Below are 19,697 nucleotides of genomic sequence, written 5' to 3'. Positions count from 1 at the left end.
AATGTTGTTCCATGACCTAGATCAAGGTTGACTCAAAAAGACAATCACATAATTAGGGTTAGATAAGACTTGAGAGAGGGAATGTGCTGTCGTATGGAACCGCAATTGTCGGCTTTCCACCATCGGCTACCAGTGTGAGGGCGACGAAAGAGTCTATACCAATATCTTGAACAACAATTGTCGGCTTATCGCAGGGAGATGCCAGTGTCAGGGCGACAAAACAGACAAGAGTATTCATATTAATTTACTTCCTGCCATTGCAGCGATGAAGCAGTCGATCTGGACTACCAAATTAATCTGTTTTATTTGGGTTGTTACACAACTTACACTGAATACATGGGCTAAAAGGCTTTTAGTATAGTGCAGCTAGGGAGTCCATGAGTTGAGCAAAGGTTTTTTTGTTGGATTATGTAGATATTTAGGTTTAGGCCGTGCAACACTCAATATTAATTGGGTGAACTAGGCATGTATATATAGGTACAAGATGTGTCTCTACTTCAACTATACAAGGAACTAGGAGGTGGGCTTAATGACACGATATACATGCACAAATATATAGAGACTGGAACGAAACTCCTCGAAGGTGGAAGTAGGTAGTCCCTTAGTCATCACATCGGCGAACTGTTGTGCGGTCAGAACATGAAGAACCCGAATGTGACCAAGGGCGACCTGTTCGCGCACAAAGTGGATATCAGGATCTATGTGCTTCGTCCGGTGATGATGAACGGGGTTGGCGGAAAGATACACAGCAGAGACGTTGTCACAGTAGACAACCGTGGCCTTGGTGACACCGTGATGCAACTCTTGTAGAAGTTGTCGAAGCCAGGAACACTCGGCAACTTCGTTAGACACTGCTCGGTACTTGGCCTCCGCGCTTGAGTGCGAAACGGTTGGTTGTCGTTTGGACAACCATGAGACAAGTGAAGGACCAAGATAGACAGAGTAGCCGGACGTGGAGCGTCGTGTGTCAGGACAGCCAGCCCAATCAGCATCAGAACAAGCCACCCGGTCCAAAGAGGGAGAAGTCGTGAGTGTGAGTCCGAGGGACATCGTGCCACGGATATACCGAAGAATCCGTTTCGCGAGTGTCCACTGGGAATCACGAGGAGCGTGCATATGGAGGCACACCTGCTGCACAACATACTGCAAGTATGGTCTGGTGAGTGTCAGATACTGAAGAGCACCAACAATGGAGCGATAGAATGGAGCATCTGACGCTAGTGAACTCTCCTGAGCAGAAACCTTGGCCTTCGTGTCATTAGGAGTAGTGGCAGTTGAGCATACCAGCGTGCTCAAGCAGCTCATGCGCATACTTCTGTTGACGAAGGAAGAATATGTTAGGTCACCGAACAACCTTGCTACCTCTTGAGCTTACGTTGGTTTTTCCCTTGAAGAGGAAAGGGTGATGCAACACAGTAGCGGTAAGTATTTCCCTCAGTTTGAGAACCAAGGTATCAATCCAGTAGGAGTATCAAGGCAAGTCTCCAAAGTACCTGCACAACAACAACAAACTTGCACCCAACGCTACAAAGGGGTTGTCAATCCCTTCACGGTTGATTGCAAGGTGAGATCTAAAGGTGGAAAGTGCAACAAAGTAAAAGTGTAGAGCTAAAAATATGATGTGAAGTAGACCCGGAGGCCATAGTGTTCACTAGAGGCTTCTCTCATGATAGCAAATATTACGGTGGGTGAACGAATTACTGTCGAGCAATTGATAGAACCGCGCAAAGTCATGACGATATATAAGGCAATGATCATACATATAGGCATCACGTTCGAGACAAGTAGACCGATACTTTCTGCATGTACTACTATTACTCCACACATCGACCGCTATCCAGCATGCATCTAGTGTATTGAGTTCATAACAAACAGAGTAACGCCTTAAGCAAGATGACATGATGTAGAGGGATAAATTCATGCAATAGATATAAACCCCATCTTTTTACCCTTGATGGCAACAACATGATGCATGCCTCACTACCCCTTCTGTCACTGGATGAGATCACCGCACGGTATGAACCCAAAACCAAGCACTTCTCCCATTGCAAGAATTATAGATCAAGTTGGCCAAACAAAACCCACAAATCGAAGAGAATTACAAGGATATGAAATCATGCATATAAGAGATCAGAGGAAACTCAAATAAGATTCATAGATAATCTGATCATAAATCCACAATTCATCGGATCTCGACAAACACATCGCAAAAGAAGATTACATCGGATAGATCTCCATGAAGATCACAGAGAACTTTGTATTGAAGATCCAAGAAAGAGAAGAAGCCATCTAGCTACTAGTTATGGACCCGAAGGTCTGTGGTGAACTACTCACGCATCATCGGAGAGGCAATGGTGTTGATGAAGAAGCCCTCCGTGTCTGAATCCCCTCTTCGGCAGGGCACCAGAACATGCCCAGATGGGATCTTGCGGAGACAGAAGCTTGCGGCGGCGGAAAAGTATTTTTGTGGCTTTCTCCCGTGGTTTCAGATTTTTAGGGAATTTTTAGGCGGAAGAGGTAGGGCAAAGGAGCCACGGGGGGGGGGGGGGCATAAGCCTGCTAGGCGTGCCCCCCAGGCCCTGGCTAGGGGGCTTGTGGCCTCCCCCGAAGCCCATTGCCTTGGTTCTCAAGTCCCCTGCGTATCTTTTGTTCGAGAAAAAAAAATCTTTCCGGAGGTTTTATTCCGTTTGGACTTCGTTTATTATTCTCCTGTGAAAAAGGTTAAAAACACGGAAAAACCAGGAACTGGCATTTGGCACTGAGTTAATAGTTTAGTCCCAAAAAAGATATAAAATTCATACCAAACATCCAAAGTTGACAAGATAATAGCATGGAACCATAAAAAATTATAGATACGTTGGAGACCTATCAAGCATCCCCAAGCTTAACTCCTGCTCGTCCTCGAGTAGGGAAGTGATAAAGACTGAATTTTTGATGTGGAATGCTATCTAACATATTTGTCCTTTGCAACTTCTTTCATGTGACATGAATGTTCAGATCCGTGAGATTCAAGCAAACTAGCAAGGTAATCATGAACTTTCAAAATAACAAGGCCAAAGAAAGTTATCCCTACAAAATCATATAGTCTGGCTATGCTCCATCATCCCCACACAACGAATTTAAATCATGCACAACCCCGGTATTGGCCAAGTAATTGTTTTCAAACTCTTACTTTCTCAAACCTTTTTCAACTCTCACGCAATACATGAGCATGAGCCATGGATATAGCACTATAGGTGGAATAGAGTGTGGTGGAGGTTGTGAGGCAAAAAGGAGGAGATGGTCACATTGACTCGATGTATCAACGGGCTATGGAGATGCCCATCAATAGATATCAATGTGAATGAGTAGGGATTACCATGCAACTGATGCACTAAGAGCTGTAAGTGTGTGAAAGCTCAAAAGGAGAACTAGTGGGTGTGCACCCAACTTGCTTGCTCACGAAGACCTAGGGCAATTTTGAGGAAGCCCATCGTTGGAATATACAAGACAAGTTATATAATGAAGATTCCCACTAGTATATGGAAGTGTCAAAACAAGAGACTCTCAATCATGAAGAAAATGGTGCTATTTTGAAGCACAAGTGTGGAAAAAGATAGTAGCATTGTCCCTTCTCTCCTTTTCTCTCTCTCTCTTTTTTTGGGCTCTTTGGCCTCTTTTCATATTTTTTGGTGGGCATCTTTGGCCTCTTTTTTATTTATTTTCTCACATGGGACAATGCTCTAATAATGATGATCATCACACTTTTATTTACTCACAACTCAATACTTAGAGCAATGATGACTCTAAAGGAAATGTCTCCGGCAGTGTACCGGGATGTGCAACGATCTAGCTTAGCGTATGAAGTTGAAACATCTCGCTAGCTATCTTACGATCATGCAATGGCAATATGAAAGTGACGGCACAAGTAATGAGACAGAACGGTGGGAGTTGCATGGCAATATATCTCGGAATGGATATGAAAAGGCGATGATAGGTAGGTACGGTGGCTGTTTTGAAGAAGGTATATGGTGGTTTTGTGCACCGGCGAAAGTTGCGCGGCACTAGAGAGGCTAGCAACGGTGGAAGGTGAAAGTGCATCTATACCATGGACTCACATTAGTCATGAAGAACTCATATACTTATTGCGAAAGTTTTATTAGTAATCAAAACAAAGTGCTAAACGCATACTCCTAGGGGAAGGGTTGGTAGGTGTTAACCATCGCGCGATCCCGACCGCCACACAAAGGATGACAATCAATAAATCAATTATGCTCTGACTTCCTAACATAGCGGTTCACCATACGTGCATGCTACGGGAATCACTAACTTCAACACAAGTATTTCTAGATTCACAACACCCTACTAACATAACTCTAATATTACCATATCCATGTCTCAAAACTAATTGAGAGGAATCAAACTTCTCTGCACTAATCAATGCACAAGAATATGGAAGTTTTATTATATCCTCTTTGGATGCCTATCATCTTTAAGACTACTTTCATAGCACAAGCCAATTACCAAGTTACTCGGAGAGAGCACTCTCAAGAAGATATAAGTGAAGATCGAGAGTTTTTATTTCTCCAAAATATGACACCGCTGTGCTCTAAAAAGATCTAAGTGAAGCACTAGAGCAAAGTTATCTAGCGCAAAAGATATAAGTGAAGCACATGTGAGCTAAATTGCCTAACTCAAAGGATATAAGCGAAGCTCATTGAGTATTCTAGCAAATTCACGATGAGTGCATGTCTATATAAAAAAGGTGTGCAGCAAGGATGATTGTGACACAACAAAAAGAAAAGACTCCTATGATACACGACGCTCCAAGCAAAACACATATGATGTGGTGAATAAAAATATAGCTCCAAGTAACGTTACCGATGGATTGAAGACGAAAGAGGGGATGCCTTCCCGGGGCATCCCCAAGCTTAGGCTTTTTGGTGTCCTTGAATTTGGCTTGGGATGCCTTGGACATCCCCAAGATTGAGCTCTTTCCACTCTTTATCCCATTGTCCATGATAACATCACCCAAAACTTGAAAACTTCACAACACAAAACTTAAATAGAAACTCGTGGTATCATTAGCACAAGAAAACAAACTCCCAACTCTTTAGGTACTGTAGAAAACTTGATTCCTATTTATATTGGTGTTAGATTACTGTATTCTCACTTTTCCATGACTAGTACCCCCCGATACTATCCATAGTTTCATCAAAATAAGCAGTCAACACAACAAAAACAGAATCAATCAAAAACAGACCAGTCTGTAGCAATCTGTATACTTCGTATACTTTTGGTATATAAAAAATTCTGAAACATTATGAAAATTTGGGCAATTGGCATATAAACCAGCAGCAAAAAGAATCAATTCAAAAGCTCTTTATGGATAAGAATGAAAAATAAATTCGTGAGCGCAAAGTTTCTATCTTTTTCAGCAAGATCAAACAACCATCACCAAAACTAGTCATAAAGGTTTTACTTGGCACAAACACAAAAAGAAACACAAAAAACACAATCATAACAGAATTATGATGGTGTGGACACAACAAAACAGAAAGCAAAAAAGCAAATATAAATTCATTGGGTTGCCTCCCAACAAGTGCTATTGTTTAACGCCCTTAGCTAGGCATAAGGCGATAGAATCACATATCGTCGTCTTTTGTGCTCAAACCATAAGTAGCCCTCATCATGGATTCATAAGGCAATCTTATTTTCTTTCTAGGAAAATTTTCCATGCCCTTCTACAATGGAAATTGAAATCTAATATTCCCTTCCTTCATATCGATGACAGCACCAATAGTCCTTAGGAAAGGTCTACCAAGAATGATAGGACATGTTGGATTGCAATCAATATCAAGCACAATGAAATCCACAGGTACATAGTTCCTATTTTCAATAATAAGAACATCATTGATCCTTCCCATGGGTTTCTTAACAGTAGAATCCGCAAGATGCAAATTAAGAGAGCACTCATCAATCTCATTGAAGCCTAGAACATCACATAAATACTTTGGAATAGCGGAAACACTAGCACCCAAATCACACAAAGCATTGCATTCATAGTTTTTAATATTGATTTTATAGTAGGTTCTCACTCATCATGAAGTTTTCTAGGAATAGAAACTTCCAACTCAAGTTTCTCTTCAAGAGATTTCATCATAGCATCGACGATGTGATCGGTAAAAGCCTTGTTTTGGCTATAAGTGTTGGAAATATGCCCTAGAGGCAATAATAAATTAGTTATTATTATATTTCTTATTTCATGATAATCGTTTATTATCCATGCTATAATTATATTGATTGGAAACACAATACTTGTGTGGATACATAGACAAAACACTGTCCCTAGTAAGCCTCTAGTTGACTAGCTCGTTGATCAAAGATGGTCAAGGTTTCCTGACCATAGGCAAGTGTTGTCACTTGATAACGGGATCACATCATTAGGAGAATCATGTGATGGACTAGACCCAAACTAATAGACGTAGCATGTTGATCGTGTCATTTTGTTGCTACTGTTTTTTGCGTGTCAAGTATTTGTTCCTATGACCATGAGATCATATAACTCACTGACACCGGAGGAATGCTTTGTGTGTATCAAACGTCGCAACGTAACTGGGTGACTATAAAGATGCTCTACAGGTATCTCCGAAGGTGTTCGTTGAGTTAGTATGGATCGAGACTGGGATTTGTCACTCCGTGTGACAGAGAGGTATCTCGGGGCCCACTCGGTAATACAACATCACACACAAGCCTTGCAAGCAATGTGACTTAGTGTAAGTTGCGGGATCTTGTATTACGGAACGAGTAAAGAGACTTGCCGATAAACGAGATTGAAATAGGTATGCGGATACTGATGATCGAATCTCGGGTAAGTAACATACCGAAGGACAAAGGGAATGACATACGGGATTATATGAATCCTTGGCACTGAGGTTCAAACGATGAGATCTTCGTAGAATATGTAGGATCCAATATGGGCATCCAGGTCCCGCTATTGGATATTTACCGAGGAGTCACTCGGGTCATGTCTACATAGTTCTCGAACCCGCAGGGTCTGCACACTTAAGGTTCGACGTTGTTTTATGCGTATTTGAGTTATATGGTTGGTTACCGAATGTTGTTCGGAGTCCCGGATGAGATCACGGACGTCATGAGGGTTTCCGGAATGGTCCGGAAACGAAGATTGATATATAGGATGACCTCATTTGATTACCGAAAGGTTTTTGGAGTTACCGGGAATGTACGGGGAATGACGAATGGGTTCCGGGTGTTCACCGGGGGGGGGGGGGGGGCAACCCACCCCGGGGAAGCCCATAGGCCTTGGGGGTGGCGCACCAGCCCTTAGTGGGCTGGTGGGACAGCCCAAGAAGGCCCTATGCGCCATGGGAAGAAAATCAAAGAGGAAAAGGAAAAAAAAGGGGGAGGTGGGAAAAAAGGGGAAGGACTCCTCCTTCCAAACCTAGTTGGATTCGGTTTGGAAGGGGAGGACTCCCCCCTTGGCTCGGCCGACCCCCTTGGGGCTCCTTGAGCCCCAAGGAAAGGCCCCCCCTCTCCCACCTATATATACGGAGGTTTTAAGGCTGATTTGAGACAACTTTTGCCACGACAGCCCGACCACATACCTCCACGGTTTTACCTCTAGATCGCATTTCTGCGGAGCTCGGGCGGAGCCCTGCTGAGATTAGATCACCACCAACCTCCGGAGCGCCGTCACGCTGCCGGAGAACTCATCTACCTCTCTGTCTCTCTTGCTGGATCAAGAAGGCTGAGATCATCCTCGAGTTGTACGTGTGCTGAACGCGGAGGTGCCGTCCGTTCGGCACTAAATCGTGGGACTGATCGCGGGGCGGATCGAGGGACGTGAGGACGTTCCACTACATCAACCGCGTTCACTAACACTTCTGCTGTACGGTCTACAAGGGTACGTAGATCGAATATCCCCTCTCGTAGATGGACATCACCATGATAGGTCTTCATGCGCGTAGGAAATTTTTTGTTTCCCATGCGACGTTCTCCAACAGTGGCATCATGAGCTAGGTTCATGCGTAGATGTCTTCTCGAGTAGAACACAAAAGTTTTTGTGGGCGGTGATGTGCGTTTTGCTGCCCTGCTTAGTCTTTTCTTGATTCCGCGGTATTGTTGGATCGAAGCGGCTCGGACCGACATTACTCATACGCTTACGAGAGACTGGTTTCATCGCTACGAGTAACTCCGTTGCTCAAAGATGACTGGCGGGTGTCAGTTTCTCCAACTTTAGTTGAATCGGAATTGACCGAGGAGGTCCTTGGATGAGATTAAATAGCAATTCATATATCTCTGTTGTGGTGTTTGCGTAAGTAAGATGCGATCCTACTAGATACCCATGGTCACCACGTAAAACATGCAACAACAATTAGAGGACGTCTAACTTGTTTTTGCAGAGTATGCTTGTGATGTGATATGGCCAACGATGTGATGTGATATATTGGATGTATGAGATGATCATGTTGTAATAGTTAATATCGACTTGCACGTCGATGGTACGACAACCGGCAGGAGCCATAGGGTTGTCTTTAAACTAACGTTTGTGCTTGCAGATGCGTTTACTATATTGCTAGGACGTAGCTTTAGTAGTAATAGCATGAGTAGCACGACAACCCCGATGGCGACACGTTGATGGAGATCATGATGATGAAGATCATGGTGTGACGCCGGTGACAAGAAGATCGTGCCGGTACTTTGGTGATGGAGATCAAGAAGCACATGATGATGGCCATATCATGTCACTTATGAATTGCATGTGATGTTAATCCTTTTATGCACCTTATTTTGCTTAGAACGACGGTAGCATTATGAGGTGATCTCTCACTAAAATTTCAAGACGAAATTGTGTTCTCCCGGACTGTGCACCGTTGCGACAGTTCTTCGTTTCGAGACACCACGTGATGATCGGGTGTGATAGACTCAACGTTCACATACAACGGGTGCAAAACAGTTGCACACGCGGAACACTCGGGTTAAGCTTGACGAGCCTAGCATGCGCAGACATGGCCTCGAAACACATGAGACCGAAAGGTCGAGCATGAATCGTATAGTAGATATGATTAGCATAGAGATGCTTACCACTGAAACTATTCTCGACTCACGTGATGATCGGACTTGAGATAGTGGATTTGGATCATGTACCACTCAAATGACTAGAGAGATGTACTTTTTGAGTGGGAGTTCTTAAGTAATATGATTAATTGAACTAATTGTCATGAACATAGTCTAATGGTCTTTGCAAATTACCATGTAGCTTGCGCTATAGCTCTACTGTTTTTTATATGTTCCTAGAGAAAATTTAGTTGAAAGTTGATAGTAGCAAACTTTGCACACTAAGTCTGTAAAACCGAGTATTGTCCTCATTGTAGCACAGAAGGCTTATGTCCTTAATGCACCACTCGGTGTGCTGCACCTCGAGTGTCGTCTGTGGATGCTGTGAACATCCGACATACACGTTTCTGATGACTACACGATAGTTCAATGCAAAATACTTAATGGCTTAGAAGCAAGGCGCCGAAAATGTTTTGAAACGTCACAGAACATAAGTGATGTTCTAAAGAGATGAAATTGTGATTTCATGCTTGTGCCCTTGTTAAGAGGTACGAGACCTCCAACAAGATTCTTTGTCCACAAAGTAAAGGAGAAAAGCTCAATCGTTGAGCGTGTGCTCAGATTGTGTGAGTACGACAATCGCTTGAATCAAGTGGGAGTTAATCTTCCAGATGAGATAGTGATGGTTCTCCAAAGTCACTGCCACCAAGCTGTGAGAGCTTCGTGATGAACTATAACATATCAAGGATAGATACAATGATCCTTGAGCGATTCGCGATGTTTGACACTGCGAAAGTAGAAATCAAGAAGGAGCATCAATTGTTGATGGTTAGTAAAACCACTAGGTTTCAAGAAAGGCAAGGGCTAGAAGGGATACTTCGTGAAACGACAAAACAGTTGCTGCACTAATGAAGAGACCTAAGATTAAACCCAAACCCGAGACTAAGTGCTTCTGTAATGAGGGGAATAGTCACTGAGGCGGAGCAACTCTAGATACTTGGTAGATAAGAAGGCTGGCAAAAGTCGAAAGAAGTATATTTTCTATACATGATGTTGATGTGTACTTTACTAGTACTCCTAGTAGCATGAGGGTATTGGATACCGGTTCGGTTGCTAAGTGATTAGTAACATGAAATGATAGCTAGGGCGTAAACAGAGACTAGCTAAAGGCGAGGTGACGATACGTGTTGGAAGTGTTTCCAAGATTGATATGATCAAAACGTCGCACGCTCCCTCTACCATCGGGATTGGTGTTAAACCGAAATAATTGTTATTTGGTGCTTGCGTTAAGCATGAACATGATTGGATCGTGTTTATTGCAATACGATTATTCATTTAAGGAGAATAATGGTTACTCTGTTTGCTTGAATAATCACCTTCAATGGTTTATTGAATCTCGATCGTAGTGTTACACATGTTCATAATATTGGTGCCAAAAGACACGAGGTAATGATGATAGTACCACTCACTTGTGGCACTGTCGCTTGAGTCATGTTGTTATAAATTGCATGAAGAGGCTCCATGCTGATGGATCTTTGTACTCACTTGATTTTGAATCACTAGTGACATGCAAATCATACCACATGAGCAAGGCCTTATTTTCATTGAGATGAAACAATATAGTAACTTGTTGGAAGTGATACATTTTGATGTATGCAGTCCAATGGGTGCTGAGGCACGCAGTGAATATCATTATGTTCTTACTTCAATGACGACTTGAGTAGATACAAGAGTATTTACTTAATGAATCACAAGTCTGAAATATTGAAAGGTTCAATTCTGTTTCAGAGTGAAGTTCGTCGTAACGAGAGGATAAACTGTCTACGATATGATCATAGAAATGAGTATCTGAGTTACGAGTTTTGGTACGCAGTTAAGACAATGTGGAAATTGTTTCGCAGTTCATGCCACCTGGAACATCATAGTGTGATGATGTGTCTGAACGTCATAGCCATGCACTATTTGGTATGGTGCATGCTATGATGTCTCTTATCGAATTACCACTATCGTTTATGGGTTATGCATTAGAGACAACCGCATTCACTTTAAATAGGGCACCGTGTATTTCCGTTGAGATGACACAGTATAGACTGAGGTTTAGAGAAATCTAAACTGTCGTTTCTTGAAAGTTTGGTGCTTCGACACTTATGTGAAAAAGTTTCAGTCTGATAAGCTCGAACCCAAAGCGGATAAATGCATCTTCATAGGATATCCAAAACAGTTGGGTACATCTCCTATCTCAGATCCGAAAGCAAAGTGTTTGTTTCTAGAAACGGATCCTTTCTCGAGGAAAGGTTTCTCTCGAAAGAATTGAGTGGGAGGGTGGTAGAACTTGATGAGGTTATTGAACCATCTCTTCAACCAGTGTGTAGCAGGGCGCAGGAAGTTGTTCCTGTGGCGCCTACACCAATTGAAGTGGAAGCTGATGATGGTGATCATTGAGCATCGGATCAAGTTACTACAAGCCTCGTAGGTTGACAAGGTCGCGTACTACTGCAGAGTGGTACGGTAACCCTGTCTTGGAGGTCATGTTGTTGAGCAACAGTGAACCTACGAGTTATGGAGAAAGCATTGGTGGGCCCGGATTCCGACAAATGGCTTGAAGCCATGAAATCCGAGAGAGGATCCATGTATGAAAACAAAGTGTAGACTTTGGAAGAACTACTTGATGGTCATAGGACTATTGAGTGAAGATGGATCTTTAAAAGGAAGACAAACGATGATGGTGATAAGTCACTATTAAGAAAAGCTCGACTTGTCGCAAAGATGTTTCCGACAAGATCAAACAGTTGACTATGATGAGACTTTCTCACTCGTAGCGATGCTAAAAGTCTGTTAGAATTATGTTAGTAGTTGCTGCATTATTTATGAAATATTGCATGTAGGATGTCAAAACATTGTTTCCTCGACGGTTTCCTTGAGCAAACATTGTATGTGATACAACCAGGAGGTTTTGTCGATCCTAAAGATACTAGCAAGTATGCAAGCTCCAGTGATCCTTCAATGGACTGGTGCAAGCATCTCGGAGTTGGAATATACACTTTGATGAGATGATCAAAGATTTTGGGTTTGTACAAGGTTTATGAGAAACTTGTATTTCCAAAGAAGTGAGTGGGAGCACTATAGAATTTCTGATAAGTATATGTGGTTGACATATTGTGGATCAGAAGTAATGTAGAATTTCTGTAAAGCATACAAGGTTGTTTGAAAGGGTTTTTCAAAGGAATACCTGGATTGCGCTACTTGAACGTTGAGCATCAAAGATGTATGGAGATAGATCGAAAGCGCTCAATAGAAGTTTCACCAAGATGCATGCCTTGACAAGTTTTTGAAGAAGTTCAAAATGGATCAGCAAAGAAGGAGTTCTTGACTGTGTTGTAAGGTGTGAATTTGAGTAAGACTCAAAACCCGACCCCGGCAAAATAAAGAGAATATACGAAGGTCGTCTTCTATGCCTTAGACGTAGACTCTAAAGTATGCCATGCTGAGTACCGCACCTAATGTGTGCCTTGCAGCAAGTCTGCTAAGAGGTACACACAGTGATCCAGGATTGAATCACTGATCAACGGTCAAAGTTATCCTTAGTAACTAAATAGACTAAGGAATTTTTCTCGATTATGGAGGTGCTTAAAGAGTTCGTCGTAAAGGGTTACGTCGATGCAAGCTTTGACACTAATCCGAATAACTATGAGTAGTGAAACGGATTCGTATAGTAGAGTAGATATTTGGAGCATTTCCGAATAGCACGTAGTAGCAACATCTATAAGATGACATAAAGATTTGTAAAGAACGCACGGATCTGAAAGTTTCAGAACCGTTGACTAAAACCTCTCTCACGAGCAAGACGTGATCAGACCCCATAACTATATGGGTGTTGGATTCGTTGGAATCACATGGTGATGTGAACTAGATTATTGACTCTAGTACAAGTGGGAGATTGTTGGAAATATGCCCTAGAGGCAATAATAAATTAGTTATTATTATATTTCTTAGTTCATGATAATCGTTTATTATCCATGCTATAATTGTATTAATTGGAAACACCATACTTGTGTGGATACATAGACAAAACACTGTCCCTAGTAAGCTCTAGTTGACTAGCTCGTTGATCAAAGATGGTCAAGGTTTCCTGACCATAGGCAAGTGTTGTCACTTGATAATGGGATCACATCATTAGGAGAATCATGTGATGGACTAGACCCAAACTAATAGACGTAGCATGTTGATCGTGTCATTTTGTTGCTACTGTTTTTTGCGTGTCAAGTATTTGTTCCTATGACCATGAGATCATATAACTCACTGACACCGGAGGAATGCTTTGTGTGTATCAAACGTCGCAACGTAACTGGGTGACTATAAAGATGCTCTACAGGTATCTCCGAAGGTGTTCGTTGAGTTAGTATGGATCGAGACTGGGATTTGTCACTCCGTGTGACAGAGAGGTATCTCGGGGCCCACTCGGTAATACAACATCACACACAAGCCTTGCAAGCAATGTGACTTAGTGTAAGTTGCGGGATCTTGTATTACGGAACGAGTAAAGAGACTTGCCGGTAAACGAGATTGAAATAGGTATGCGGATACTGACGATCGAATCTCGGGTAAGTAACATACCGAAGGACAAAGGGAATGACATACGGGATTATATGAATCCTTGGCACTGAGGCTCAAATGATGAGATCTTCGTAGAATATGTAGGATCCAATATGGGCATCCAGGTCCCGCTATTGGATATTTACCGAGGAGTCACTCGGGTCATGTCTACATAGTTCTCGAACCCGCAGGGTCTGCACACTTAAGGTTCGACGTTGTTTTATGCGTATTTGAGTTATATGGTTGGTTACCGAATGTTGTTCGGAGTCCCGGATGAGATCACAGACGTCATGAGGGTTTCCGGAATGGTCCGGAAACGAAGATTGATATAAAGGATGACCTCATTTGATTACCGGAAGGTTTTTGGAGTTACCGGTAATGTACGGGGAATGACGAATGGGTTCCGGGTGTTCACCGGGGGGGGGGGGGGCAACCCACCCCGGGGAAGCCCATAGGCCTTGGGGGTGGCGCACAAGCCCTTAGTGGGCTGGTGGGACAGCCCAAGATGGCCCTATGCGCCATGGGAAGAAAATCAAAGAGGAAAAGGAAAAAAAGGGGGAGGTGGGAAAAAAGGGGAAGGACTCCTCCTTCCAAACCTAGTTGGATTCGGTTTGGAAGGGGAGGACTCCCCCCTTGGCTCGGCCGACCCCCTTGGGGCTCCTTGAGCCCCAAGGCAAGGCCCCCCTCTCCCACCTATATATACGGAGGTTTTAAGGCTGATTTGAGACAACTTTTGCCACGACAGCCCGACCACATACCTCCACGGTTTTACCTCTAGATCGCATTTCTGCGGAGCTCGGGCGGAGCCCTGCTGAGATTAGATCACCACCAACCTCCGGAGCACCGTCACGCTACCGGAGAACTCATCTACCTCTCTCTCTCTCTTGCTGGATCAAGAAGGCTGAGATCATCCTCGAGCTGTACGTGTGCTGAACGCGGAGGTGTCGTCCGTTCGGCACTAGATCGTGGGACTGATCGCGGGGCGGATCGAGGGACGTGAGGATGTTCCACTACATCAACCGCGTTCACTAACACTTCTGCTGTACGGTCTACAAGGGTACGTAGATCGAATATCCCCTCTCGTAGATGGACATCACCATGATAGGTCTTCGTGCGCGTAGGAAATTTTTTGTTTCCCATGCGACGTTCTCCAACAATAAGTGTGTGGAGAGTTTAGTATGTATTGCATCATGGAAATACATTCAATCAAAGAGCAACTATCATAATTGAATTCCTTGAAATCCAAAGTAGTAATTTCATTACTACCCAAAGTTTTGATATCCTCCACTTCACTTTCAGTGCTTTTAGCATCAAGATAGATAGACTCCGAATCATTGGGGCGTTTCTCAACCAAAGTGGATTCATATCCAGCCCCATCATCATTAGGTTTGACATTAGAAAACAAGGATTCAATAGGAGTCACACCAAACACTTTAAAATCTTCGTGATTCTCATCACGAGAACACGCCTTTTTAAGCCATTCATGTCTAGCACGAATTTGGGCGGTTCTTTCTTTACTCTCATTCATGGAAACACGCATAGCTTTCAAAGTTTCATCCATATTGATCTTGGGAGGAGCACATCTCAATTTCAAAGCATCAATATCAAGAGACATTCTATCAACGGTCCTAACCAAGTCATTAATTTTGAGCAGTTTTTCTTCTATGGACGCATTGAAAATCTTTTGCGAGTTGATAAACTCTTTAATATCACTCTCCATATTAGAGGGTAATTTATTGTAATTTCCATGAGAATTGTTGTAGGAATTACCAAAGTTATTAGAGTGATTACTAGGAAAAGGCCTAGGAATATAGTTACCTCTAAAAGCATTGTTGTTGCCAAAATTATTCCTACCAACAAAATTAACATCCAAGCTCTCATTACTACTCTCAATCAAGGAAGACAAGGGCATATCATTTGAATCTAAAGGAGCACCTTTACTAGCAAACAATTTCATTAACTCATCCATCTTAGCACTCAAAGAGTTAATTTCTTCTATAGCGTGCACTTTTTACTAGTAGGTGACCTTTCAGTGTGCCATTGAGAATAATTTGTCATGATATTGTCTAGGAGTTTTGTGGATTCTCCTAATGTGATTTCCATGAAAGTTCCACCGGAAGCGGAATCCAAGATATTTCTAGAAGCAAAATTCAAACGAACATCAACTCGTCCATCTTAGCACTAAGCGAGTTAATTTCTTCTATAGCGTGAACCTTTTTGCTAGCACGTGACCTTTCAGTGTGCCACTTAGAGTAGTTGGTCATGATATTGTCTAGGAGTTTTGTAGCTTCTCCTAACATGATTTCCATGAACGTTCCACCTGAGGTGGAGTCCAAGATATTTCTAGAAGCCAGCGTAAAAGATTTGTATAATCATCCAAAGACTCAAGCCATGAGCGGGACAATTTCTAATCATCAATTTCATTCTCTCCCAAGATTGTGCAACATGTTCATGATCTAGTTGCTTAAAATTCATGATATCATTACGGAGAGAGATAATCTTAGCTGGTGGAAAATACTTGGATATATAAGCATCTTTGCACTTGTTCCAAGAATCAATACTATTTTTGGGCAAAGATGAAAACCAAGTTTTTGCTTGATCTCGCAATGAAAACGGAAATAGCTTCAATTTAATCACATCATTATCCACATCTTTCTTCTTTTGCATATCGCATAACTCAATGAAGGTATTAAGATGGGATGCGGCATCTTCGCTAGGAAGGCCGGAGAATTTCTCTTTCATAACAAGATGCAGCAAAGCAGCATTGATTTCATATGATTCCACACTAGTGGCGGGAGCAATCGGAGTACTAATAAAATCATTATTATTAGTATTCGAGGAGTCACAAAGTTTGGTGTTTTCAGTCATGGTGACTTCAGCAAGCAAGACAAGCACACAAGCGAATAGAAAGCAAGCGAAAGAAAAGGGCGAACAAAAAAGGAAAATAGTTTTGTAATTTTTTGTTTTTCAGAAGTGGGGGAGAGGAAAACGAGAGCAAAAAAAGTAAATGCAAGAAATGAGTTCGCGACAGTTACTTGGATAAGCTTCACTTAGAACAGTCCCCGGTGCCAGAAATTGACACGTTGGAGGAAGACTATTCTTGACTTGATGCTTCCCGGCAACGGCGCCAGAAATTCTTCTTGCTACCTCTTGAGATTGCGTTGGTTTTTTCCCTTGAAGAGGAAAGGGTGATGCATCATAGTAGCAGTAAGTATTTCCGTCAGTTTGAGAACCAAGGTATCAATCCAGTAGGAGTATCAAGGCAAGTCTCCAAAGTACCTGCGCAAAAACAACAAACTTGCACCCAACGCTACAAAGGGGTTGTTAATCCCTTCACGATTGATTGCAAGGTGAGATCTGAAGGTGGAAAGTGCAACAAAGTAAAAGTGTAGAGCTGAAAATATGATGTGAAGTAGACCCGGGGGCCATAGTGTTCACTAGAGGCTTCTCTCATGATAGCAAATATTACGGTGGGTGAACGAATTACTGTCGAGCAATTGATAGAACCGTGCAAAGTCATGACGATATCTAAGGGAATGATCATACATATAGGCATCACGTCCGAGACAATTAGACCGATACTTTCTGCATCTACTACTATTACTCCCCACATCGACCGCTATCCAGCATGCATCTAGTGTATTGAGTTCATAACAAACAGAGTAACACCTTAAGCAAGATGACATGATGTAGAGGGATAAATTCATGCAATAGATATAAACCCCATCTTTTTACCCTTGATGGAAACAACATGATGCGTGCCTCGTTACCCCTTCTGTCACTGGGTGAGGTCACCGCACGGTATGAACCCAAAACCAAACACTTCTCCCATTGCAAGAATTATAGATCAAGTTGGCCAAACGAAACCCACAACTCGAAGAGAATTACAAGGATATGAAATCATGCATATAAGAGATCAGAGGAAACTCAAATAAGATTCATAGATAACCTGATCATAAATCCACAATTCATCGGATCTCGACAAACACACCGCAAAAGAAGATTACATCAGATAGATCTCCATGAAGATCATGGAGAACTTTGTATTGAAGATCCAAGAGAGAGAAGAAGCCATCTAGCTACTAGCTATGGACCCGAAGGTCTATGGTGAACTACTCACGCATCATCGGAGAGGCAATGGTGTTGATGAAGAAGTCCTCCGTGTCTGAATCCCCCCTCCGGTAGGGCACCAGAACATGCCCCAAATGGGATCTTGGAGAGACAAAAGCTTGCAACGGCGGAAAAGTATTTTCGTGGCTCTCTCCCGTGGTTTCAGATTTTTAGGGAATTTATAGGCGGAAGAGGTAGGGCAAAGGAGCCACGAGGGGCCCACAAGCCTGCTAGGCACGCTCCCAGGCCGTAGTTAGGGGGCTTGTGGCCTCCCCCGGAGCCCTTTGCCTTGGTTCTCAAGTCCCATGCGTATCTTCTGTTCCGGAAAAAAAAATCTTTCCGGGGGTTTTATTCCGTTTGGACTCCGTTTAATATTCTCCTCTGAAAAAGGTCAAAAACACGGAAAAAACAGGAACTGGCACTTGACACTGAGTTAATAGGTTAGTCCCAAAAAAGATATAAAATGCATACAAAACATCCAAAGTTGACAAGATAATAGCATGGAACCATCAAAAATTATAGTTGGAGACGTATCAAACCTCAATGCCAAGTAAATAATGAAGAGCCCCCAAATCATTGATGGCAAACTCGTTACACAACTGTAGAGTAATCTGTTGACGAAGAGCTTCGGAGGAGGCCGTGAGGATGATGTCATCAACATATAGTAGCAACTAAGCAGTCGTGTCGTCGTGGTGGAGAATAAACAAGGAGGCGTCCGAGCGAGTAACACAGAAGCCCGGTGTTTGCAGAAACCCAACGATATGGTGGTACCAGGTGTGTGAAGCTTGCTTAAGGCCGTAGCGAGACCGGGACATCAAGCACACATGTCTGGGATAAGTGGCATCGATGAAACCAGTGGGTTGCTCACAGTAAACCTGCTCGGCAAGTTGACCATGGAGGAAGGCGTTGGAGACATCCATCTGATGAACAGGCCAGCCACGAGAGACCGCTAACTGGAGAACGGTGCGGATCATGCCTGGTTTGACAACCCGCGCAAACGTCTCGGTGAAGTCAACACCAGCTCGCTGATGGAAACCGTAGACCACCCAGCGAGCCTTGTAGCGCTCAAAAGTGCCATCGGAGCGGGTATTATGGCGAAAGACCCACTTGCCGCTGATGACATTGGCATGAGGAGGCCACGGAACCAAAGTCCAGGTGCGATTCCGTTGAAGGGCGTCAAACTCTTCCGGCATCGCAACCAGCTAGTGAGGATCACATATTGCATCTCACACAGAAACAGGAAGTGGTGATGGCTCAGAGCTGGATGCTGCAAGAAGGCACTCATCGCTGGAGTACCACACGCTCAGTCGATGAACACCGACCCTATCCCGCGTCATGGGGCCGGTTGCCGACGTGCCGGCTTCCGAGGGGGCGGCTGTCGAGGGGCCAGCCACAGAGGGGCCGTCTGCAGGACGGCCGGATGGAGAGGGTCCGGGTGTAGAAGGGCCGGCTGCAGGGGGCATCTGCGGATGGGCCGGCTACACAGGGGCCGGCCATAGGGTGGCCGAATGCAGCGGGACCGCATGTTGAAGAGCCGGCTCTGGAGGGGCCGACTGTGGTTGGGTCAGCTGTGGAGGAGCCGGCCGTGGAGGATGTTGGGGTTCGTAGTAATAATTCAAAAACAATTCCTACGTAACACCAAGATCATCTAGGAGAAACCAGCAACGAGTCAGGTAGATCATCTTCATACAGTTGAAGATCGCAAAGCGAAAGCGTTACTATGAATGTGGTTGATGGAGTCGTACTCACGATGATCTAATCCAAACACCGAACGTTCAGTGTCTCCGCATTCAACACACCTACATCCCGGGGACGTCTCCTCCTTCTTGATCCAGCAAGGAGGGAGGAGAAGTTGAGGGAGAACTCCGGCAGCACAACGGCGTGGTGGCGATGGAGTTTGTGGCTCTCCGGCAGGACTTCGCCAAGCACCGCGGAGG

Source organism: Hordeum vulgare, chromosome 1H, assembly GCF_904849725.1.
Source record: "Hordeum vulgare subsp. vulgare chromosome 1H, MorexV3_pseudomolecules_assembly, whole genome shotgun sequence".
Classification (NCBI taxonomy): domain Eukaryota; kingdom Viridiplantae; phylum Streptophyta; class Magnoliopsida; order Poales; family Poaceae; genus Hordeum; species Hordeum vulgare.
Note: the sequence above shows the minus strand (reverse complement) of the source record.